This window comes from Coturnix japonica, chromosome 2 (assembly GCF_054131305.1).
Source record: "Coturnix japonica strain WE chromosome 2, WE-NBRP24, whole genome shotgun sequence".
Classification (NCBI taxonomy): domain Eukaryota; kingdom Metazoa; phylum Chordata; class Aves; order Galliformes; family Phasianidae; genus Coturnix; species Coturnix japonica.
This window is the reverse complement of record NC_140664.1, coordinates 126,609,843-126,635,234: the sequence shown is the minus strand read 5'-3', so window position 1 is coordinate 126,635,234 and position 25,392 is coordinate 126,609,843. Positions and strand designations below refer to the sequence as shown.

The window sequence follows — 25,392 nt, the reverse complement described above, 5'->3', positions numbered from 1 at the left end:
ATTTGGTCTCTTGGGGCGGCCATCCTTGCAGTTCAGAGAGGAAGTGATGGTGATATGAAGACACCTGGCACAACTTCCACCCATTCCTACCAATAAAGAACGTGGAAAAATAGGTATTTTTCTTACTGTTTCTCTAAGAGCTGTCACAGTTGTTAGAAAGCTGTTGTACAAAAGGGAAGGCAGTAATTGGTTCTTTTTTGGTTGGTTTTTGGTTTTGTTTTGTTTTTGTTTAAAATTGCCTGTCCAGACCCGGAAATGGAGGTGGGAGTTCTGTGGTACAGGGAGATGATGGTGTTTGAGGGTGCACCTGCCCTGTCTGCCACAGAAAGGTGGAAAGTTGGATGGAAGGCGTCTCATGCTTCTGGCTGGTCTTACGTGTCCTAATAACATTGAGGTCGCTCTTTCATAGGGATGTTATTTCATGACATCTGTCCTACACGTTTGCTGTTGACAACATCAAGCCAGGTAAGTGATATGGGGGACAGTAAATGTTTGCTGTTTGGCATTCCTCGTTCCCAGGAACCTGCAGCAAAAGAACTGAAGTCTTTTCCCCCACCACAGTTCGGTAAGCGCGCACGTTTGCTGTGACCTTGTGTGAGAGGGGCTGTTAATGCACTGCCGCTGGTTGCAGTGGGAGAGGACAAGTGCGTGTGTTGTCTGCTGGATGTACTGGAGAGGAAAGTGATGACCAACCTATGTTTGTCTCACCTGGATTCGAGCAAACAGCTTTTGTGAACTGGTGAGCCACTGAATGGTGGAACCTCATTGGAGAGGGGTAGGAGGTGGTGGTTCTTCCCAGGCCATCGCTGCTACTGTAGATGTTATGGGTTTGGCTGCTGGCTGGGTGGTTCTTTGTGCTGCTGAGAAAATACAGAAGTAGATGCGAAATGTTAAGTGCTGTTCTCTGCTAGAAGCAAAAATTCTACATTGGGAAACTGAGCTAATAAATAATACACAAAATGAAGGAATGGGCCGCACTAAATTCAGAGCGTTCCCTGAAGGGTGGATTGGAACAGCAGCAGGAACAGCTGGAGGGAGCCATTGTAATCCATGAATAATCCAATAGCTGGGTGCTGCAGAGGAAGTGAGGATGGAAGCACTGTGCAATCCCGTGTGGTTCAGCATTGGGTACTCTGTGTGTAGGGAGTAAAAGAAGAACCATGGAAGGCTTAACAGTGTATGTTTCTAACTTGCCATGTGCAAACTGATCCTCACTGTGCATCTCGGTACTGAGGGCTGCATTTTCACTGAGTGCTTATTCATGTTAGTTCCATATAGTTGTGTATGGCAGCCAGGGGGCAGAAGTTTCACTTGCTTTTGTGCAAGTGTTTGATGTGTTCAGGTCGCACAGCCCAATTTAGTGCGAATGAATTCAGACTGAATGCAGAACAGCCCCGTGGTGGAAGCTGAGCTGGTCAGTGCAGCGTAGCTGGAGCCGAGTTGTTGGGATGGGTCGCTGGGAAAGGGTTTGCTGCTCACAGCGTCCTGTCTGCTGCTGGTGGCTGCAGCTGGGAGCAATGAGGTGCTGCAGCAGACAGGATAAAGCTCAGCATCACCATTAGGCGGCAGTGCAAACAGAGCAAAAAGCCAAACTGTGCAAACCGGCTGTTACAGCTATTAATCAAGACCTTCGTGCTATAAACTGGATTGTAACTGGTACTATTTCCAATAAGTAAGTAGAGAATATATCTGAGCATTAACTGTTTTTTTCCCTTCTCACTTGGGCCAGGTGGGATGCTCCATGTTCTCAGGGCCCCATCCAACACACCTGACAGGACAGCACCCACAGCCGGAGTTGTGTTCTGAGAGCAAATCACATTCGGCTCCATAAGCTGCATGTGCCTGAATCCTGGCAGCAGCTCCACCAGCTGTTATGAGGTGGTGGTGGTATTGGGCATGTTAGGCAGAAGCCAGAAGTGAAGTTAGAGCCTGGACTAAGCTACCACCGTGCTGCTCTGACTTCTGTTACTTTCTGCTTCACAAAACATGTCCAAGTGTTTGCAGCAGGCTTTGCCAGTCCACAGCTCCCCGCTAAGCCCAGGACTCACCAACTGCTGCTGCTCTGTGAGCCCAGCAGGGCTGGGGGCTGCGGGACATTGAGGGCCGTTCTTGCATGGGGTCTGTAGAGCAGCCCCCACAGCACAGCAGCTGTTCCTTCCAGAGGATATTATTGTACCAGCCATCCAGCAGGAGCACTCTCACCAAGGAGCAGCATTTCCTTTACTGGCAAGGCTCGGTGTTCCCTTAGGATTGCTCTTCAAATCACATCAAATCATCTTCTTTGCAGGTACAGCCACTCATTGTGCACAGGAAGAGTGTGATTATAAAAATGCAGTTATGACTTGCAAGCCTTCCTTACCTGCCTGCAGCAGAATACATGTTGTCTGCTATGGGTTACATCAACTGCAGCAGTACCCCATAGAGGTGCAGAGCAGACCCTCTTCAGGTTCGTTCAGCCTAAAGCTGCCATTTCTGGGGGCATGGCTAGTGACTCAGGAGCTCCAATGAGCCTCTCTGAAGTCTAATAGGGCTGGGAGATGTTGGAGGGAAGGGGTACAGCAAGGAGTTCCCCCCTTTGAAGCCTTGAGGCTGCATCGCAGCAGACAGCGCCAAGTTCAGAGCAAAAAGGGCTTCCTTCTTGTATATAAAAATATAAAACCAGTCACCAAAAGGCGGGTTATGTATGAGATGGAAGGTGATCCAACTTGGGAGGCAGGGCTGTATTTCCTGGGCAATCTGATGTAGCACTTTATCTATGGCCTGTGGCACGGGGTTGAACTCGATGATCCTTGATGTCCATTCCAACCTGAGCCATTCTATGACTCTGATTTTACTCATCAAAACTACAGCGGAGGACATAACCCCACTGTTCTTAATCAGTCTGATTAAAGGAATTAACACACATTAAAGGAAATAACTGCAGCGAATTCATCCATTTCTGGCCAACGCTCTTGGAATGCAATTGGACTTTTCTAGTTGCTTCTCCAAGGCAACATATATATTGGCACTATTTTTTATTCATCATTCAGGACATGATGTTCCAGTACAGAATTCCTGATGTATCAATTAACTTGAGAGAGCTGGAAAGCTTACCTTGAAGTCGTGCACATAATGTTGACATTAAAAAAGGAAACGCTGCCAGCATTTGTTGAAGTGCCAAAATGAAAGTGCTCTGCTCAGGCTCACACCAGCCGCCTCATTGTTCCCATCCTATCTTACCAGACAATCAGGTGTCCAGGCTGCTCTCCACCCTTTCCTCATTTTCCCTGCAGGGAAGCATGAGATCAGCTTCTCCTCTTGTTCTTTTTTTAAAGGGCTGCTATTTGTTTGGATTTATTGGAATTCATTTTCTTCAACAGAAAAAATAATAATAATCCTGGCGTAAAAAATGAGGAACCTGCAGCCTGTGGATGCTGCGGCTTCAGCCCCCTGTAGTCAGGCCTACTCTATAGAATCACTGTCAGCACTGACATCTCAGCTTTAAGTCTTTGGTTTCTGCCCTGAATTGCATTATAGAAACTAGGGATGCTGAATTCCTCCTGTTAAAGCCTTCTGTGCTTTATTCATGCTATTCATGATGTCTCCATTACCAGTCTCTCCTGCCATGCCTTCCTAGCTGTATGACATAGGGGCTAATGACAAACCAACAGGACAAGAGTCTCTGTCCAGAAGCCAGTCCACACTATTCAAGGCAAGACAGGCCCACGAGAAAAGTGTCTGTAGTGTGGCAGGACAAGGCGTCCTTTAACTACTGCCAGAACAACAGAGTAAAAGACCTTGAGGGCAAATTGATTCCCAGCCATAAGTTCTGTTCTGTTCTAACAACATTTCCTTGGTACATCTAATGGCAGAGCAGCATGGAGGGTGATACTTCCATTACAATTCATGCTTTCAGCCTATCGCTGCTACCCTGTATTGCCTCATTTCATGGCTTCCTTTAATTTTTTGGTCTTATTTCCACCTGTTATTTGGAGTCATTTTTATTAGTCTCCCAAAACTGCCATGCAATGTAGCCCATATGTGTAGAGTAACATGAAGAGATCGGAAAAAGTGACACGATTCCAACTGTAAAACTTTTCTGTGTTTGATTTTTGTTTGAACTGCACTTGTTTCTACAGTAATAGCTGGATTCCTTTCTCATTTCATACTCCTTCCCTCCCCCCTCCTTGGCAGACACCCGCCCTTCCCATGAGGACTTAAGAAGTAAGTGAGGGAGGCAAGGCAAAGCTTCCCACCCTGCGGCAGAGCCAAGCATGCCTGCACCAAGCAGGAGCTGTGTTCTGCTGAGGACTCTGCCCATGGGTTTAGTGGATTTCAGTTGCATGCCATGACAGATTCTGCTGTGGATTATCTTCAGGTACACGTAGGGGAGGTATTTCAAGGTATTTTACCTTTTAATCCATATTTAGCAAAAGCCTCTCAACGTAACTTCGTGGTACAACAAAATACCTTTATCGTTTCAGTACCAAGTACTACACTGGGTTACTAATAGAGGAACACTGTAGTTTAGAGCCTGATCGTTAAGTCTGTTTCCAATCTGCTGCTACATGACTTCTGTTGAATTCATTCTGGTACCCCTTCAAGCTCCTTTAGACAATTACTGAGCTTGCTTTACCCATCCAGCTGCCAAAGTCTTCTATCCCTTAATAATTCAGAATGTTCTTAGTTCTGAAATGGCTCCATCACTGCTTTTATTTGGGCCTTTTCTCTTATTGTGCTGTGTGTGAATCATGGTTGAGTAATTGGTTTCACTACAGAACATAAAAAAAAGGCTATCAGGAGAAACAAATTATTCCATTATAGCAGGTACAGTCTGCTAATGAGATTATGGAGCAGAAGCTCACGTCCTTGTAGTTTGCTTTAGTCAGGTTCATTAAAGCACAGGGGATAAATTCATGTTTTTGTTCAGCTGGATCCTGAGCTTTGAACAAATGACTTCCCAAACTAATTCTTATGGCTGCAAAACTGAAAGGCCATTTGGAAAGCATTTAGAAAACAATATATATTTTAATTATATCCAACTAGGAAGTCAGTATTTAGTACTTTAAGCTTAAGCGGACAAATATTGGGCTTTCTCTACAAATGATTAAACATTCAGTGAAATTAAATCAGCTCTAAAACTTGAAGTTTCTGTACAGGCCTAGATGTTTTCTTTATGCTTATAGTCCTGATGAGCATATAATTTCTCAGCTATTTTAACAAGTATGTTTTGTTTGGATGGAGACTGTCTCTGTGACACGAACCTGAGTGCAACACGCAAAGGAAATATTGACTTTGTGGAAGGTTCACTTTCATTGCAGGGAAAACTCTTTGGAGTATGACAATAGAGTGTGCAGAAAAACTCCATTTCCCATCTTTTCTCCTTTCACATCCTCACAAGATAAACGTACTGTCTTAGGAAATAATTCATTCACTAAGTCTCGGTAAATAATTACCAGTTGAGAAGGGAACAACTGTAGTACCTCCGGAAAGGGAAGTGTTGACTTATGGAGGTGTAAGGACCCGCAGCGCTGTTTCAGGCAGTAGTGGGTGCTGAGAAATGAAAGGCTTCCTCCTGGAGTCAAAAGAGAGGATTTCTCAGTCATTGAATCAAAGGCACTTCGGTCACAATTACTAAAACTAATTTCATGTACTACCTTCAGCAACGTGTTTGTTTTTCAGTGGAACTTCATATGTGAGAGCCAGCTCCTCTGTGATGCCTCACATTGAAAACACTATCTGTAAGCAATGCTGGTAAGATTTTAAAGCAAATTTCACTTAATATATTACCTAAAATCTTAACAGTCTGCCCCTAACTGCTGCAGTGGAAAAAAGGAGTCACTCTTACATAAAATTAATACTGCATGGGTTGTGAGCACAGGGTCTGTGATCAGAGCAAAGCTTGGTGCCCAACTTGTGGTACATTGATACCGTCAGTACAACAAGCATAAGTTTCAGCTTCAAAAATTGCCTGATTTAAAGCATAAAATTTTTCAGTGTTTACTATAGCTGTTGCTTTGGCATAGAAGATTGCCCTGTGGGGTTGGACTGGGCGGTGTTTTAGTATTTGGTTGACAATCTACCAACGTGAAAAAATTCAGAAAAAAATCCCAAGTTTTGTGTGATTTAACATCTAGAGATTATCGGTATGATTTGTATCTTGGAAAATGGAGCATATGCTAAGGCTCAAGCAGGACGTTAATGTGCCCATCATGTATCCCATTCTTCATTTCTTCATCATCTTCCTTATTAGAATGATTTGGCAGGTGGAAGCTAATATATTGGCAAATACTTTTGCATGTTCATGTAGGCAGGCATTACCATAGCCACAGTGTCCCTGACAACTACTTCACCAGCACATACCTCTGTGTGTTTGTGTGGGTAGGCATTAGTATGGCCTCGATGCCCACGATAAGCTCCGTCCCTCAGAGTCACTGCCAGCAGACTTGAAAGAATGCAGAGTTCTTTCCACAGAGGGATTGTGTCACTGTTTACAGGTTGCATATGAGCAGGTAGGAGAAGAAGACTGACACCGGATGTGGGGATGGATGCGGCTACACACTTAACAAACCTTGAGAATGAAAACAAACAGCCTCTGTTGCAGTTTCCTTGGCGCCAATGTTCTTCCTGTAAGAGCACAGGCTTTGGCAGGCGGTTGGGATAAGCACTTTGGCAGGCTGCTCTTCCTCGTGCTTTGGAGCGATGCCTGACTGGCTGGTGACAGTCATCAGCTGTCATCAGCTAAACCCACTTTCATGCATTTTTTTCCTAGCTTATCAAACTGTTTCTCTGCTGGTACATGGTTCATAGATCCGCCTTACCAGGCTGCTTACTAATCATTGACTCGATTTCTCCCTTCCCTGCTGCTCCTCCAGCTTTGTCAGCTGTTCCAGGCTCCTCATTGCCCTTCTACTTTATCTTTTTGTTTCTTTCAACACAGACAATATTAGTATAGTTAAGATGTCTGGTCCAAAGACCTCAGAGGGCTGAAAAGCATTTCAATTGCTTACAGAGATTCACCTCGAGGACATCTGTCTGTTTGCAGCACAGACCACAGACAAAGGACATCTTTTAGCTGTTGGGTTACATTAAAGTGCTGGTCCCAAGCCAGGTCCTGACAAGGATCATCATTCTCATGAAACCAATCAGTATAACTGCAATTAATTTAGAGCTCTGTAAGCAGACAGATGAAAACTAAATGGCTTGGTACATGACACCATCCCAATCCTGATTAAAAAAAAAATGATTCTTCAAAACTCTGCACTGAAGATTAGGTTTTTAACAAAGCCAGCACAGGATGTATCACCCATGCTCCACTGTAGTAAAAGTTCGGTTTCAACTGAAAGCTGCATTTTGATTTTCCACTTCAAATTTAATGATAACGAAGTAAGCTCGCACCTTTGCATCAAGCAGCTGTGGGAAAAAAAAGGTTTTACATAAGCAATGGCACCAAAAAGATGTCCCACATACAGTGAATACAGCTATACCTCCTTGGTGATGGTCTCAAAGAATCCTTCCCATGGACTAAATCAAGTGCTGACAAAGAAAGATATGCCAGGGGTGCAGTGCCTTCTTTCATACCTTGTAAATCAGAGTGACAAGGTACTATTCTATGCAGTTCCCCAGAGAGAATCCCCCATGTGATCTCAGCAGAGATTTACAGAGGCAAGCAAGATGTTACAACAGCAAGATGACTAAACAATAAGCAAAACAGTATGCTAAAAACCCCTACCTAATATTGGAGTACCAGGAAACAAAATAATCCAACTGGGGCTAGGACCCACTTAGCACTTTACACTCCACTCTGAATTTGCAATCAGAATTAAAACACATTTGTTAACTCCTGGGTACCTTACGCTGCTGCTGTGATTATCCCCGTACAGATCATTCTGCAAGGCCTTGCATGGCTGTTCCAAAACGCTGCACTCACAGTCATTCCTCAGCAGCAAGAACAATGTGGTTGGCAGCCATAAACATCTTTAGAACCTACCCTTTCTAACAAGACTACATTTAACCTGTAAGTTTCAGGGAGACATCCCATGTCCCATCTTACATATAATATAACCAGTCTATCCAGATCAGCTGAACAACCAACCTTCAAGAATGAGATTATTGCTATAAAAATGGCTTTAAAATTGTACTCACTAGCGTATAGAAACCTGTCAAGGGCTTTGCACCTTTTTAGATACAGACTGCTTCAATATGAAATGTGATTCAATGTGTGGCCTCTTTCTCAATTGCTACAGTTTTAAGGGAAGTTGGAAAAATCTGCCTTTCATTTATGCTTGGTCTAATAGACATTAAGATAAAATTATTCGATGTGGACAAGATGCAGAAGGTGACCCAGCTGGTAACTTTCCGTCTTGTCAAGAACATTAAGCCCACTCCCTGAAATAAATTCTTGCTCAGTTTCCTATGTCTCCTTGGGCTAAATACTCTCTTGCAGGGTAATGGAATAAGACAGATTAATCAACAACCACAGAGACCAGGCCCAAAAATACTTTGGCAGAGATTAGGCCATAAATTGGCACAGTGCCTTGAAGTAAATTACATCCATGCCACCAGACTTTGTGGCCTTTCACATATGGCTTCCTATGTATTCTTATAGTTACTTGGTATCTTCTCCATTTATTTACGTTTTCTTCCTCAAGTGTCTTCACAATACCAATATCATAACTATTAGAAGATTTCTAGTAATGGCATGTTTGGCACTCAGAAGTCTCTCCTCTCTTACTTAATTTGGCTTTTACCCCTCTCTTCACTGGACATTTTGGATTCACTTTGCTGTTCTTTGTCCTACCCATTCAATTTCCTGATAGAAATTTCTAGCAACTAACTGTAAGCAGGGCTGTTTGGCCAGCTCTGAGCCTCGAGAAGGCTTCAGTATAAGTAGATGAAAGTGAGTTTCATCCAAAAAAGCACTAAATTATGAGAAATAAAATATTCAGAACACAATTCAGACTTGAACTGGAACTGGGTTTCTGACAGAAGACTGACTTTGTGCTGGTTGGCAAAAAAGCTCCTTTGCTTGACAGCAGTGATGAAAAGTATCAGTCATCCTTGTAGCAGGTCCTTATTAGCTTTCATTCCCCATGCAGACACAGCAGATATCACAACATTTTCAATAGAGCAGCTATTACATGGAGTAGCAGAGCTGAATTCTGCAACTTAGTGTTGGTTCAGAAAGCACAGCTGTCTTGCTTGTAATAGCCAGCACTAAACTAGGCTGTTTTCAGCACTGGTGAAGTATCCCATGTTCTATTTTTTGTTTGCAGCATGAAAGCTTTTATTCAGGATATGACAAATGGGATTTCTGTGACCTCAGCTCAGCTCTATCTGCTGATAGAGACATTATTTTTGGCTGTAATGCCACTATTGCTTTAAATAATTTAGATTGGAAACATTCAGGATGAATTTCACAAGGAGACGCCTGCGCTGGAAATCAAGTTTCCTATGGCATCCAAGTCTGGGACACTGTCTAGAAGGAAGAAGCTCCCACTCCGTCTCATACATAAGGAAAAGTTGTGCACGTCTACTTGAGAAACTCAGCTACTGCAGTGACTGTCCGCAGTGCAGTGCAGATTTCCAAGCTAACTTCAGATGAGCTGGCTGAGACCCACTAGAAATCTGGCTTTGGCACATGAGTCCCTGTAGATATCCCTGTCCGGTCACTCTGGCTGTGATGTGAGCCATCAGTTCAGTTCTTGGACTGTGAACTCAAGCAATGAAAAAAAAAAGACAGGCTGAAAACAAACAAAAGATCCACAAACTGCTCTTTGACCCTAAGACAGCAAAGTGCATGCTGTGTTGTTTTTTTTTTCAAAGCCATGAGACGTGGCTGTTAGAAAGAAAATCCCTGAAAGTGAAAACTGCTGTGGAAATGACAAACTTCAAGAATGTTTGGTTTGGAGAGAAAAACCTGGCGCTGCAAAGCTTGCTGCAAACCGAGAGCAGCTGACAACATCTGAATTGAAGAAACTGAGGACCCTTCTGATCCTGGATTTGTTGTGCCCTTATTTTCTGTTCACACCCACTGCAGCCAGTGCCTGACTGTTTCCATCCATTCAAAACATAAAATGCCTCCTGTTATAGTCAGTGATCGTGGATCGTAGGACGGAATCTTGACCACTTTTGATGGAAAGCAAATGAACTCCCCAGGATGGCAAGTCATTTCATTTTTCATGTACTTCAGTAGAGGAGTTTGAAGGTCAAGAGGCATCTTCCCTAACGTGCATTTAGTGAAACACAGTCACTGCTCCAGGCCTCTTAATAGCCTACAAATCAGGTAGAAATCTCAGCTGTTTTCTGACCTCACATATTGTCTCAGGTTTTGCTGTCAGAGTTGTGTCCCAGTCCTGGGCCTGATCACTCTTTGTAGAAAGACTTCTTCATCTTATCCACACCCTTATGAAGTCATGCAAAATGGTGAAGAAAGTCAGAGAAAAAGAGAAATAAAGAAATAAAATGTTTCATTTCTGATAAATGAAATAGTCTAATCAAATGCAATGAGGAAAGGCCTTGCAGAAATGTTTTTATAACCCAGGATGTTGAAACAAAAAAGTCAGCCATAGAGGGACAATGACTGTAGCAAGTCGAGTGTTCAAATAATGCACCAGACTTTGAGTTGGAAAGAACGATACAGAACCAGATGCAGTCTGTGAATCAGCAACTCTGGAATGCCAGCACAGAAAGAATGGCAGTAATGATCCAAGAGGACACACAAAGGCACGCAGAAATTGTTCCATGATCATTTTAGCAAAGCACATGTTTGTACTGTATATATATACTCCTGTGATGGTACAGTAATGTCTCAGACTCCTATTAGCTTAGTTCCTCAAAGCATTAACTGAGGTCAAACAGAGTTCCTGAGATCCTGTAGGTGAAAGCTTCTGCTAACCACTGGGTTAGCAGAATTAAAAACCAAACTAGCTAAAAACCTCACCCACGCTCCATTAAAAATACCTGTTGTTGGAGCACGGAGGAAAACCTCTGACTTACTGCTGCTTAGTTTCCAAGATCTGAAATCCGTTGGCTGAATCCTGCTCTAGTTGGCACTGAAATGGGCTGAGAATGAGCAGAAGGGAGTGATTCTGTACTCCCGGCATTCTGGTGCCACACACAGGATTCCTCCATGTGGGTGGAGATGAGAGACATGCTGTGGGCAAGGGAAGCATTTGTCCCCAGCTAACTTGCAAGCTAACTTTGGCTGCTTGCTGAATACTCCTTAGGATAGATGTGGGATGAGTGGGAGAGCCTGGCATGCATCCTCACCCTGCCGGTTGTTCTCTCTCCTTGGCAATGGGGGTGTACAGTTACTGTAGTGCCCAGACTTCATTACTAAACATCTTTCAGACTCTAAAACAAAAGACACACAGCCAGTCCTTACAACGTTAGACACTCATACAGTCCTTATACAGTTAGACAGTTTTTTTTGGCCATCATTCATTACTTCACTCCCAGGAAAGGTGAGAGGTACCACCCAGACCATTGAATTCATAGCCCCCGAGCACTCCTAGAGAAGAAATAAGAAAGAAAAAGCAAATGAAATTTCTGTCTCTGTAAAGGAGAAAAGAACGTGATAATGTTGGAAAATTTATCGATTGTAGAATTAAGTTCCACTTCAGGAAATTGTGTAGGGGCTTGAATGTATTGGAACACCTCTCCTACAAGGACAGGCTGAGAGAGCTGGGGCTGTGCAGCCTGGAAAATAGGAGGCTCTGAGGTGACCCGATAGTGGCCTTTTGTTGTCTAAAGGGGGGCTGGAAGAAAGAAGGAGACAGAATCTTTAGCAGGGTTGTCTGTGGTGACAGGACAAGAAAAAATGGTTTCAAACTAAAGTGATGAGATTTATGTTGGATATAGGGAAAAAGTCTTTTACAGTGAAAGTGGTGAGGCACTGGAACAGGTTGTCCTTCCAACTTTAAGGATTTTGTGCTTCACTTCAAATGTCACCTACTGGTTTTATGGCCAGTAATCTTTTTCTTTCCTTTTCATGCTGAATCAATAACACTGATTTATAAAATCTCACAAGAACTTTTCCTCCAAATTTCAACCCAAAAGAAATCGTGAAAGACTTTATCTTGGTTAACTCCGTCAGCTGACTGAGTGCGTGCCCTGCCCTGCTCGGCATACAAGGAGACCATTGTTAATAGTCAGAAAACACCTCAACACTTCATACAGAAATCACGTGGGAAGACCTTCATGGCAACTAGATGGGTCAGTTGGCAAGGCGAGGACTGATAGTGATGGGAAGCTTAATTTGTGTGTTTATAATTACCACAAACACTGCTCAGGATATTTTTACCTCTTTTTCTTGTGACTCTGATGTCAGCAAACTCAAATATCCTTATGGCTTCCAGTTTACTGGTGTTTGCATTTTTCTTGAAATCCACTCTAGCATTATGACAGAGCACTATTCCTGTCACCAAGGTTTGTTGGCTTTTTAAAATATTTATCTATTTCATTTTGAAGCAGTTCTAGCTTTGACTAGTTCCCTGAGTTACTTTGGTCAAGTTCAGGACAGCAATGCTGTGCTGTTTTCAGAGGGTAGGACAGTAACTGCTGCTTTTGCCTATGGCAGTGAAATCCCTGTGTGCGTTTCACTCTGTGTGGGCCATTTGCACTTGTTGAAATTACAGCTGTAGTTGTGCGACTGAAAGGGGCAATGCAGGATTTCTACCACTGGCTGATGAATCTGGAACCTAATTTGAAGAGGCCACGGGTAGGATGGGAAAGTTATGTCTGTCCCAGCTGCTGCACACATTGCTTACATATGTGACAAAAATGTGAGTCTGAGCACTGAGGATAGTCGTGTGTCTGACCTACTGCTTCTTCAAGAACAACAAGCAAGTAACTGGCAGTGTTACATTGAACCAAACTGTTAGAATCATAAGATTATGTTTCCCTTCACAAAGCAAAAGGGCATTCTGCATGCTTTGAGAGCTTTCTTCTGTACTGTTTGAGTATGAAAGGAAACTGCTGAAGCCTCTGTTATTTTTGTTTCAGTTATTGAATTATTGTCCTATAATATGATCACAAGACCTGGTTCCTGTTCAACATCTCTTGAAAAAACATGAAACAGTACAAATCCAAAACAAAACCAACCCAGAATAAAGAACAGTCACGTATTTCTCACATGCAGCTGACCTGCTCTGCTGTCTCAATACACACAGACAGCATATGATCTTTCTCCTTCAGTTCATGGCTTGTTTAGATAACTGATGCTTTGCCCTCCAAAGGAAAAGGTAAAAAGGAAGAAGCAGAATAAAATGCAAAAAAGCCACAAACAAACACCAAACCCTCTGCCTGGTGCTTGTATTTGAAGAGCAAATAAAACAGAACTGTTTGCAGCTGTTCCTGGAAAGCTTATAGCTACAAATATTGTCTTGCAGAACAGAAAATGATCAAGAACTGGAAAAATGCAGTAGTGATTAATTTTATGAGACTTCAATAAGTGGATTAAATATAAGATGATCTTTGTTTTGAAATCAAAGTCAGGATATGTGTCTGTATTTGGTCCTTTGCCAGTTGTGTGATCCCCTTGAGACTTTTTCTTTGCACTTGTAACCCAGGCAGAGAAATGGTATGCAAGGGAGAAAAGCTCTGGAAAGGTTCATTAATGCTTGTGTAAATTGCAGTTCTTGTCTTTTCCAGGCACTGTGAGTGCATTGGTTTTTAAAAGAGATTCTGTGAATACGGAGCAACCTCAACAGCAATAGACTCCACATTTCTATACAAACGTTACATACACATACAAGATTAAAATGTATCTGCAAAATATTTCTAACAGGCTGAAAAGACCTGCACCTCAAATTACTCTCTTAATTAGACACTTTAATTGCACTGTTTTTCAATCTTCACCCCAAGGTAACTTCTAGATGTAGAAAAGCTGCTGCTTGGAGTCTGTTGGTGAAACATCCAGCAGACTCAGAGCAAACAGAACCATTGTGAGTCTGGCGGAGCCCATGTATTCTATCTGCAAGTTTACCTGGCTACATTCCTAAGACGAACTGCAGGATCAGAGATGACAGTGATAATTTCACACTGAGAAACTAAAACACAGAAAAGAAAATAGTGCTTCACAAAAAGAATGTGTAACTTTTCTGCACAGCCACAGTAGTTTGTGAAGAACTGTTTATGGTAGATTGTCACACTGTAGGCAAACAGTAAAATGTGGATTGTGTACAATCTGTTGTACAGATCTAATGTTTGTGATTTAAAATGATACAGCTTGCCAGGACAAATGCTGTGAGTTTTGTTAAGGGTTTACTTGCTTCTCTGCCAAAATGATTAAGTTTTCTCTTGAAAAAAATATTTTTTTTTTCTGTAGCAAACTCAGAAATACCAAAACATCCATTGCAGTCATTTCCACAGTAGAAAGGCAAATCATTTCTCATCTGATTAATTACTTCTGTGACAACAATTAAGCTCCACTAACAGTATTTGAAAAGTCAGGCAAGTGTAAAGCAGCCAAAGAGCTTGAATTTTAGCGCTGTGTGGTCACAAGTAATAAAATTCCATAGCTGTCTTCATCACTTTTTGCTCAGCCCCTGCTTCACTCAGTGCTTCTTTGGGAAACCAAAAGCATTGCTGGAGAGTTAAGACCAGACAGAAAGCGCACGCTTGTTTGAATGAGTATTAAGTGCACACAGATGTGTCAGTCTGGGACTCCTGCTTTCAGAGCCTGGCAATGGAATACCAACCCATCGCCTGTCTTCAGATTTCACATCTTGAAGTATATGGAACTCATATACGTGGGCAGGTGACTCAAACACACAATTCTGTACTTAGAATTTGTTTTCATTACATCAGCTCTATCCGTCACTCAGTTTAACCTGTGCTCAGTGATAACAATACCTCTGGAATCTGGTGGGAAAATTGTGCATTACTCCATTATTGGCAGGATATTTAACCCATCTCGAAAGGGCACCATTTTGAGAATCACTGCTCATTATGCTTCCTTCAAATACACCAGACCCATTTGCCACATGTCCATTTGACACAATAGTGAAACGTTTAGAATGTTTAGACAGCCAAATTCTGTTTTATTGTTGTCAATAAAGGAAGTATAGCGATAGTACTAGCAAAACAATGGAGAAGTCATGGTGCAGTGGAGAATGTACATGCATGCCAAAAATGCAGTTATCACAGAATCAAAGAATCCTTGAGGCTAGAAGCAACCTCTAGAGATCATCGAGCATTACCTCCACCTAATGTCCCATGCTTTGCACTTCAGACAGTAACACCGTTTGGTGGCTGCATCTTCTGTATGAAATGACTCATGTCAGAGTCTAGTAAGTTCTTGCTGATGTCTAATGACAGAGCTTTTTATAGTGTGTCCTTCAGTACAAAGTTTGAAGCAGTAACGGTTCAATGGGTTTTGTTTGACGTCTGTAAAATATAGAGATATAACTGGTCTGGTTCTCTATTATTTGAAGATATTTCAAATGAGTCAGCCAACAGTTTGGCAAAACATGTGAGATTATCATGTGATTATAAACGTCCTGAGACTGAAGCATTTCTACTATAGGCAGTCTTCTGGGAATCTCCTTTAGGTGAATTCAAATCTATACTTAAGAGCTCCATGAGTAAATTCAAGCATCTGCTTAAAATGCCCCCTACTTAAGGGCACAGCGCAGCATTCATCCTAGGCAGGCTTTAGGCATTTAGGATCTGGCTGTCCAAAGCTAAATCAGTTTATCTGGGATCTTCTAGATTCAATATGGGCCTCTTCAATGGACAATTTATCTGATGCATCCTATAGCGACATAAATCACCTTCTGGGGGTACTTAAATTTGTTCATGGACTCTAAGAAGAGACTAGGATGTCTAGACTACTGTCTAACCTGAGGTGCTTATGACAGGCAGGGTGAAATCTGTTCTAGGTTTTAACTGTTCTGGTTATTTAATGCTCTAAGAATCATCCTGCCCCAGGCAAGGTCAAACAAAGACTGCAACACATCTCTGGCAGACAGAAGAACTTTAGCCTTCCCCAATTAAAATGCTGAAGAGAAATCCTGGGCACCGTCTGGACTACAGGCCAGGAATACCAAAGATCCTATATGCTGTGATATATGATTTTTCCTCAGGCAATTTGTTTTATCTTGAAATTTCTACAAAAATTGCCGTTATTAGGACTCTTCTGTACTAAATACATATGACTTTGTCTGAGTGTCCTCTAAAATCTTCAAGGTGTCCAGTGATCTGAATAAAGATATATAACACTGGAAGTTTTAGTTAATTCTAAAGTGACATAACAAGCATACCAGTACTTCTCGCTTTTTCTCATGACCAGGTCATGACGTTGAGCTGTGAACTGAAAAAAGAAAGGCAATACTTGCCTCCCAGGGAAGGAGCTTTGCTGTTTTCCCAGCCTATGTACAAACAACAGTAAACAAAAATGTTCTTCATATTCAGAGCAAAATACCTCTTGGTACACATTCAACAGCCACAAATGCTCAGTTGAAATTTCTTGAGAAATCTTTTATTTGGCCAAGAAAGACAAGCTCTAAGCCATCCAGAGTTTGTCTCCCAAGCTTATTAGCACTGCTTCTCATTTTCTGGATTCATATCTTAGCACTGTCCAAAACATAGCAACAGCTGATTGAAGAAGACTGTGTAGGTCACTGAATGATGTCCCAAGAAATCAAAGAATCATTGCAACAGATATTTAATCTTAAAAGAGCCACAGAATCACTTCATGACCAATCCCATCCTCAGTGCACACTGCACTTGATTGCCTATACAGACTCAAGACACAGAAGGACAAGAGCTGTATCTCTGATGGACTGTAAGAAAAAAGCAGCAGCTCTCATTTCCTTAATGTCTTTACAGTACTAAGAATTTGAAGTAAATTATCCAAAAGATCCAAGATATTCCTAGAGCTTCTAACTCCAAAAGTATCTCTGCCGTGCCCCTACCAGCCCCTACCCAACTCCCTAAGCTAAGCAAGAGAAGTCCTGTAATGGGAGGCTACAATACAAATCTCCTCTGCAGATTGTACTTAGGCACTAGCCCTAATAAGAAACTGGATGCAAAAGAACAATTATCTCAGGCTTTAATTCTAACTTCTGAGTATTTCTTATCCTGTTTTGTGATCCCCATCCATAAATTTATCAACCTCCATCTTATAACATTTACAGCTTTTATAACAATGTACCATTGTTGTCTATCTTTTCCCAGGGAAATCTAGCCATGGGGAATACAACAGGAATCTAATTAATTTTTGTTATTAAACCAGCATGAACTTGGGAGTTAACCCTTCCATTAAATACCACATATGTCTAAAACAGCAGAGCTGCTTCTCGTAGACAGGCTGTACATTCCAGCAACAGAAGTAGGACTGGTGGATTTGTAATCAGAGCACATTTTGTCTAAGAAAGAATAGACACTCCAGATAAATTAATATATAAAAGAGTAATGCAATCGACCTTTCAAACTGTAGCTTAAAAGCAAAACAGACACACACACACATTTTTCAAAGCACAGTAGGTCCAGCATTCACCTATACTGCTGTGAACCATGAAGTTCAAAGTAGTCAAGGTTAGAAAGGGGTGATTTCTAGAAACCGCGAGGGGATTAAAGAAGTTCTCTCATTGTGAAATGAATCTGGAGAACTATATCCTTACTAGATACTTCAACATCTGCTAGTCTTATTAACAGTGAAATACAAGTATGGTTTGGTTGTCACATAAAATACCAGTAATAAGTTTACAAATAAATGCATAGTATTGATTTCTGAACAAATGACAAATGCACATAATAATGACAGAACTGGAAATTTTTCACAGATTTAGAATTACTTCAGCATTAAAAACTGCATGGGCAGCAGGTTGAGAAGTGATCTTCTCTCTCTACTCTCCCCTGGTGAGTCCGCATCTGGAGCACTGTGTGCAGTTCTGGGCTCCTCAGTTAAGGAAGACAGAAGACTTCTAGAGTGAGTCCAGTGGAGGGCCACAGAGATAATCAGGGACCTGGAGCTTCCCTATTATGAGGAGAGGGTGAGGGACCTGGGACTGTTCAGACAGTTAAGAAGACTAAGGGGAGATCTAATCAAAATGTATAAATATCTAATGAGTGAGAGCCAAATAGAGAGGCCAGGCTTGGTGATGCCTAGTGACAGGACAAGGGGCAACACTGTGTAGTGCCTGTTAAATGCACAAGTGCAAAGGAGATAAAGAATACTCTATTTTTGCTCATGGTAAGCAACGTAATACCATCTACTTGCAAGGGGCACTGTCTCCCACTTTAAAAATCATAGATCACACTGAAATCTCTATATTATTTTTCCTTCTCTTTCAGCAAGTGTAACGCTTTTTGGGGATTCCAAAAATAGACAATAAATCAACTTAGGAAACGATTTCCTTATTTTTCCATCCAAGTAGAAGCTCTGTCTTCACACCTGTGACTAAGGAAGGAAGCGTTCTTTGCCAAGAATGATGATACCATTGTTTCTGAAAGAGGTGCGGACAAATCAGAATACAACTATTTAAGAGGTGTGGGAATCACAAAGGCAATTTCAGTTTCACTAGTCCGATTTTATTTCTGGAAATGTTTTTTTATATTCTTCTAATAAGTAGGAAAACAAGAAGGCTGCTGTTGTCTGCTGAAGAAAAAGTTAGAAGGACCATGGGCAGCTTTGAGGATGAATCCATATCTAATTCATATCACAAATAAAAGGGTTTTCATAAATTGTTCTCACTGTCCTTTTGTCTTTGCAAATATTATTTGCCATTTTCAGTAGGTGTCATGACAGGAGGAGTCATCATGAAGAGTATTTGATAGCTGGAGAGATGTAGTGCGTAGCATTGCAGCAACTCTGGAAGAATGTATCTTGGCATCACCAGCAGAGAAAGAGAGGGCAGGAAGGACAAGAACAAAGGCAAGGATAGAAAAGCAGCAGCAAAGTCGTACAAAGCACGGTCCATAACACCAATGATCTTTGATCTAGTAAAGATATTTAAAGAAGAAAGACCCAAATGTGGTATGATTTCAGCTGGGATAGAGTTGATTTTCTTCAGAGTGGCTGATATGATGCTTTAGGGAGAAAACAACGTTCATAACAAACCAGTGTTCTAGTTGTTGCTGAGCAGTGTTGCACAGAGCCAAGGATGTTTCAGTTCCTTGTGCTGCCCTGCCAGTGAGGGGGTCGGGGGGGCATAAGGAGCTGGGAGAAGATACAGCCAGGATGGCTGACCTAAACTGGCCAAAGGGATATTCCATACCACAGGACATTTTGTTATCTAAAAAACTGGGTGAGTTGGCTCTGGGGAACAGATATTGCCTGGGGACTGTCTGGGCACTGGTCAGTGAATGTTGAGCAACTGTACTGTACATTACTTGTTTTATGAATATATATATATATATGTATATAAAAATAAGTATACATAACTACCATTCATATTCTTTACCCTTCCCTTTCTGTCATACTAAATATTTTTTATCTCAAACTAAGAGTTCTCTTTCATTGTTTTTTATTACAGTTCTCTTCCTCCATTCCAACAGGGGAAGGGATTGAGCAAACAGCTGCGTGGTGCTTTAGTTGTCTGCTGAGTTAAAGCAACAGGGTGGGAAAGATTGTGTAAGTAGGTGTATTTCTCCTGAACTGTCTGCAGTGCCTGCTAGACATGGTAAAACAAGGAATGCATAAACAAAAACATGACAAGGTTGGATAGGCAGTGAGGGCATGGCTATAAAAAAAGCTGAAACTGACCACCTACATGAATGAAATACGGAATTGGGGGGAGTTTATCCAGGATGACAGAAGATCTTCAGATGCTGCCAGAAAGTGATCAGTACCCACCTCATCCCCTACCCCCTATGTGGCTTTTTTTTCTTTGTAAGCTCTACCGCTCCTCAGAGCACTAAGTCAGCACTTAAGCACCAAGAACTGCTGCTATCCCACATATCATTGCCATGTTGTAACGACTGGAAAATGTCCAGACTACAAAAAATAAAACTTTTACTGAACACCCTAAAGAGCTGATGACATTTCTCTGCCTCTCTATCCTGTGGACAGTCTGAAGAAGATGTGACTTGGAGGAAGTGAAGAAAACTATATGAACTGCCCCGTGACAAGTACATACACATATGCACACACACACCACTCCCTTTCCTTTGGGCAGCTCTCCAGCTAATGAAGATTCTTACTTCTGTTCAGGCGAGGCATATATCCATTTATGGGAAGACTAGAAGTCAGGTTGATGAGTCTGTGTGAGGTCAGCCGGAATTTAAGATACTATAAAAGGTCCATTTTGATGCAGTTCTGCCATCCTCCAACCCCCCATGAATGGTTTGTTTACCATTGCCATAAAAACTTGTTCCACAAAGAACTTTAAAAAGTGCTCTCAGCTCAGCAATTTCAAACTGGATTCTGAAAGTCAGTTCCCTTTTGTGCATATCTCATGTGCTGTCACCAACAATAAACATCAGAATTGAGGTAATTCTGTTCAAAAAAGACCTAGAAAAGGCTTTGGATTTCTCTCCCCCAGCATTATTTCTGCAAAGCCTATGAAGTAGCAATTAATAAAATATATATTTTGCTAGATTTCAGACATGATTTTGAGTATGAGCACGCTTCATGCTAAGTAAAAAAGCGGTGTGTGGTCATCCTTCAAAGCAGAACCATGCTGAACAAAAAGAAATGCACTTTTTGCAACCAAACTCATAGTTTTGCAAGTCCCTGATGAACTGTTAATCACAGTGGAGGTGAATGTCAGAGAAAATTCCATCAGCTCATGGAATCACTGCACATAAAATCTTGCTGAATGTCCTGTACAAAACAAGATAGAAGTTCTTTTTTAAAAAACGGGACAACTTGTATAATTTCCGATACCCTCATATGAAATCAGTGAAGACACTGTGATATGCTCTCGAGTACACGATATAAAGTAGCAATAGAGCAACCCATCATATTGATGTATAATCATAGCACGTAGATTGATATTTCTTTGTCATTCAATCTCCTTTTTGTTCTGTACTTTCTCTGAGTCTGGGGTCTGAAGCAAGACAAATGAGCTATGGCACTGCTAGCTCAGATTATATTAGTGATGCTTTCTGGCACATAAAAGCACTTACAATATTAAATCAGGGTAATCTATCCATCATATCAATGAGGACCTGACTGATGCTTTAAAGGATATATGATCTTTGGATCTATTCGTGACCATGAAGTTCATGATGTAGCTTTTGTCCTTTAATTTTTACTTTCTTTGTTTTGTTTTGTTGGGTTTTTTTGCCATTTACAAGTTAACAAATGAGCAGGGCTATATTTACAAATGCAGATCTTTTATCTGTATTTTTGTTACTTCCATGAGAGGTTATTGAGATATATATAATCCTTAGGAAGAGCATTCCAGCAGTGAAGAGAAAAAGCAAACAAAATTGAAACTAAACTGAAAAGATGTGACTTTAAAATGACAACAAAGAGAAATGTGCTGTGAATTCACTGACTCCAGAGTTAAAGCTGACTTCCCTTTTACACTTCAGGTAGGGAAATAGTCTGTTTCCAATGAAATGCTAATTTTTTCACCTATTGAGTACTTGGCAGAATAATAATCTCAGTGTGATCTCTTTTATTTCTGAATGCAGCCTGAGATGTATGGAAATGATGTTTATAGCCATCAGCCATTTCAAATCAAACTGTAGTGAGACTGCCATTACTGTCAATACCACATCCTGGCAGCTGGATCAGCCAAGATCACTTTTTTTTGTCACTTTCACACCTTCGAATGCTATTCTATTGTGAAGCATGTCCTGTACCTAATTTCTTTGCCTTTTAAAAAACCTATAAATTTCTTTATATTGCACTATGTTGATAAGAATTCTGTAGCGCAGCATCTCACTTAACTCATTTCTGCGGTATTTCATGATTCAGGTAGAGTCATGATTGTATTTTAGGCCCATTGCCTCTGCCCCTTGCACTGACAAAGCACACAGTAGCTACATGGTGGTATCCTTCTGCATGTGCCATCTGAACACATCCGTGTGATTTCCACATCTATTTGGTGACAGCAAAGAGTGAGGGATCACAGATCCCATTTGTGCTGCTGAAGTAGGTCCTGCAGCTGTCACTGACTTCCCTGATTGTTTCTTCTTATGCCCCCAAACTTGGATCTTCTGCCCTTCCTCTTCTATCCCAAGTATTTTTTCTGTTCCTTCTAACAACCCATACTCTTATCTGCAGATGAAATACAGCAACTTCTTCTAGAAATCAATGAAGTCCTAACCCTTACTTTCAGCTCCAGCTTTCAGCTCAGTTCCTCAATGAAAAAGGAAATCTGACTAAACCAGAGCACAGGAGCTATTTTTTCCCAAGGTTTTTCTATGACAGCTAGTTTTAAGTACTTTTAGATAATCAGCAGCATCGGAGCTCTGATATGGGTTTCACTAACAAACGTTCATGCTTAGATCCTGTGCTGTAACTGCCACAATTGTAAGAGTTTTCCCTTAGCAAACGACACATGTCTAATCTCACTCTTTGAAAGAGTTAAGCAATGATCAAAACTAAGACACAACCCAGTGGTGAGTTTAGTAAGAGTTATAAGCAATGTGAAGTGACTGAGAATAGGGATTTATGATGGGATGTTTCACAGAACGGCTGACAAACATTTTTTATGGTTAAAAGTACAAATGTGGTCTAAAATCCTGTTCCTTCTTCAGGAAGAATTCAGAGTCTGTGCTTTAGGTAGTTACCAAATGTTAGTGTTAATTTGCACAGATTAGCTGAAATAAACATTGAAAATGTGATTTGATTCCCAGAGTTTGTTTTGCTTTTAATTAGACCAACACTGCTAGAAATGATCAAATATGATCCTGGTGATTAGGAAGAAACCGGAGGTTCCTCTGCGCTCTTTGCATCTCTTGCCAAACAAAACCAAACAAAAAACTGGTTCTTGGAACCATTGGTATTTATAACAAGAAGTTACTGTCGCAGTTGCATCCTCTAAGTGTGCTTCAGCCTTTCCCATCACCTAAAAGCCTAAACCTGCCTGGGACAGGAGATCGATTCCATATCATATTATTTATTAGAGTGAAAGAAAAATCTTTACTATTTCATAATTGAATGAGAGTTTCAGTTCGCCTGCAGTGTTATTTCATGACACTAAATTTTATCTGCCAGCTTTCTGCCAATCTCAGTAATTTATTTATCTGTTCTGTTCCAAAAGCTGAATTGATTGCTTACAGTCTGCTGGTAGATACTCTAAAATGTATTTTAAAAAGCTGTCTGAACCATAAGATATTGTTACTTTTAATTATGCTTTTCCAATGTCAGGCAGTGTCACTAGAATTCACAAGACATCTTAATAGCCTTTATTTACAGACAGTGTTACAAACAACAAATTGCGTTTGAGGTACAGTCCATCTAACAGATTAATCCTTTTTGTCCTACAGATTGCTTTGCAAATTCAGAATCAATTCAACCTGGACACACAGTAAGTTCTCAAAATTCATGTACTCTATTTTTCTAGTATGCTACAAATTAAAATAAGAAGAGCACTTGTGTTTGCATAAGGAACCCTGAATGTCAACAAGTACAGGTAAAAGAATTCAGTTCTCTAAAGGGCAGGAGGAAACAGCTTTAATTTGCTTCCCAACAAACACCTGCTTTAACGATCTGTTCACCTACGTGATATTCTTTTAAGACCAAATCAAAACTATTTTCACTGCGCTGAAACAATTGTAATAGTTAATTCCATCATTACCCAGATACAGTTTCACTGCAAGGCTCAGGTTTCCCAATTCTCTTTCCTTAATGAGCTTTTATTGCTGGGAAAGACCAGAGATCTAAAGGATCTACAAATCACAGAATATCTCCAGGTTTACAGCACAGATCATACATGGGAAAAAACATGGTTAGTGAACAAACAAACATAAAGTTGTTGGAAAAATTACTTTAACAAGACATTGGTCTTTACTGAGAAACCTTTCTGAACATGCCATATAGGGTTTCTTTAGACCTTTCTTCACACCAGCTGGGTGAGTGAGTTCTGCTCTTCTTTCTGTAAATGACTATTGGCCCAACTGCAAATACTTTACCTGGTGTCAATGAGACACTGGCAGAAGCAATTTTGCTTCTTTGTAAGCAGAACAGTGACAAAATGAGAAACTTACCAGGATGCTTAGACATAAGTTTTCAAGACTGTTGTTTTGATGTGTTAGAGCCAACAACGATAACACTGTCTTCTTTGAGCACATTGCATCGTGTCAGGTTTAAAGTAGGTCGGGGGTGCTGAATAGTTGGAACTTCTGTTCCCTGAAGAGAAACTTCATGATGGAATACCTGAAATGGACAATAGAACATGTATGTTTAGTTTAGCCCAGCTCTTGTAGGAAGGAATCCCACAGCCGGGATAAGTGAGACCATCAGCCATTCTGCTATGAATTTGCATAGACTCAATAGACTAGAACTAAGCAGTTTTGTCAACATAGTTGACGCATCATGGTATTTTCTTGTTTCAACATAATTAAAGCAAGTAACTTCCTATTCATGAGTCACTGTTCTTTGTGAAGTTTGCTGTTTAGAAGGTAAGCAAGCCCAAGCACCTATTTCCTTACGAATCACATCCTGATGAAGTTTCTGCCATACCGAGATGTTCTTAATCTGTGTACTGTATGTCAGCTAACACAGCTAACACTACGGCCCTCCTTGGTTATAGAGTAACAAGAAGTTTGTTAAGTAGGCTGGGGCAGAGGGTGTCTTAGCAGCTGGAACGCTGCTGGGAGTAATAACTATGGAATGATTGGTTTTGTAGCCAGCATTTTTAGTTTTCCTCAGGAATGAAAGCAGATGGATTGGAAAAGTAGTAAGTACAAGGCGACAGGTCCTTCATAACAATAATAAGCTCCTGTCAGAGGGAATCTGTGAGGGTCCAAACCCCACAGCCGTGTAACAGCCTTTGTAACAGCCAGGCACAGGAATATTCTTTGTATTAGAGCGTAAGAAACGCCCCGTGGATGAAGCTGGACCCTGAGGTGATTTGTCTGTCCCGTGGTGGTTTGGAAGCAGCGCTCACCTTGTACCTGCCCTACGTCACCACACGCTGTTCACATCCCAACGCTGCAAAAGCCTTTGGCAAACACAGGCTGCTCCATCTCAGACGGCTCCTATTAAAATTCACCTTATTTTTCCCCTTTTCATGAAAAAGCGAGTAACTTTAAGAGAAGCACATTGCTATAGCGAGTCATCCTGACCCACACAGAATCACAGAATGACCCGGGTTGGAAGGGACCTCAAGGATCATGTAGTTCCAACTTATTTCAGGAAATAAGCCTCCTTTTTCTATTTATTTCAAGGCTACTTCCAAGTTCCCATCCCCAAGCCGTTAACAGGGCGGCGCGTGTGGTGCGCTCCGTCCCGCCCGCTCCCTCAGGCGTCGGATCAACGCCCGCCCAGCGGCGGGACGCGCCGTCCCC

General features: G+C 41.4%; 1 long non-coding RNA gene across 1 annotated transcript; it reads right to left on the bottom strand.

Annotated features, from left to right (window-relative positions):
• Window positions 1-730: 730 nt before the first annotated feature.
• On the bottom strand, window positions 731-25,391 carry LOC107308923 (uncharacterized). Its single transcript, XR_001553005.3, has 4 exons — window positions 24,993-25,391; window positions 24,091-24,259; window positions 5,463-5,554; window positions 731-857 (listed from the first exon to the last, which is right to left on the bottom strand). It is a non-coding gene; the product is annotated as an uncharacterized LOC107308923 (long non-coding RNA).
• Window position 25,392: the final 1 nt, after the last annotated feature.